Source organism: Penaeus monodon, chromosome 25, assembly GCF_015228065.2.
Source record: "Penaeus monodon isolate SGIC_2016 chromosome 25, NSTDA_Pmon_1, whole genome shotgun sequence".
Classification (NCBI taxonomy): Eukaryota; Metazoa; Arthropoda; class Malacostraca; order Decapoda; family Penaeidae; genus Penaeus; species Penaeus monodon.
The window spans coordinates 38,371,858-38,372,317 of NC_051410.1; positions in this window are offsets into that span (position 1 = coordinate 38,371,858).

Below are 460 nucleotides of genomic sequence, written 5' to 3' on the forward strand. Positions count from 1 at the left end.
GGAGAAAAAAAAATCCGAGGTCCATTAATAAGTCGATAAAAACGCGCCGATCTCCGGACTTCGTGAGTCGGCGCGATTATCGAGTCGCAAAGCCGAAGCCAAAGCTAAAATATCCGAACATAAAAATACCCGAACATAAAATATCCGGACAAAGGATCGCCGAACGAGAGAGAGATAATAAAACGAGAGAATAAATCAAGGGAGAATGACGGGGTACGTGAAGATTCAGAGGACGTGGTGACATGACAGACCCTCCCCCCTCCTCCCCTCCCCCATTATCGCTGACATGTCCCTGTCAACTCGCGTCGGGTTTGGTCAAATAGAAATGACAAAAGATGAGGCGGTCCGATCTGATGCTAATGCTTCATTAATCAGATGTTTATCAGGCTGTAATTATGTCCATCAAACATCTGTCATGCTGCTTTATTTACTTCGCAGATCCGCACCGACCGGACGCTGT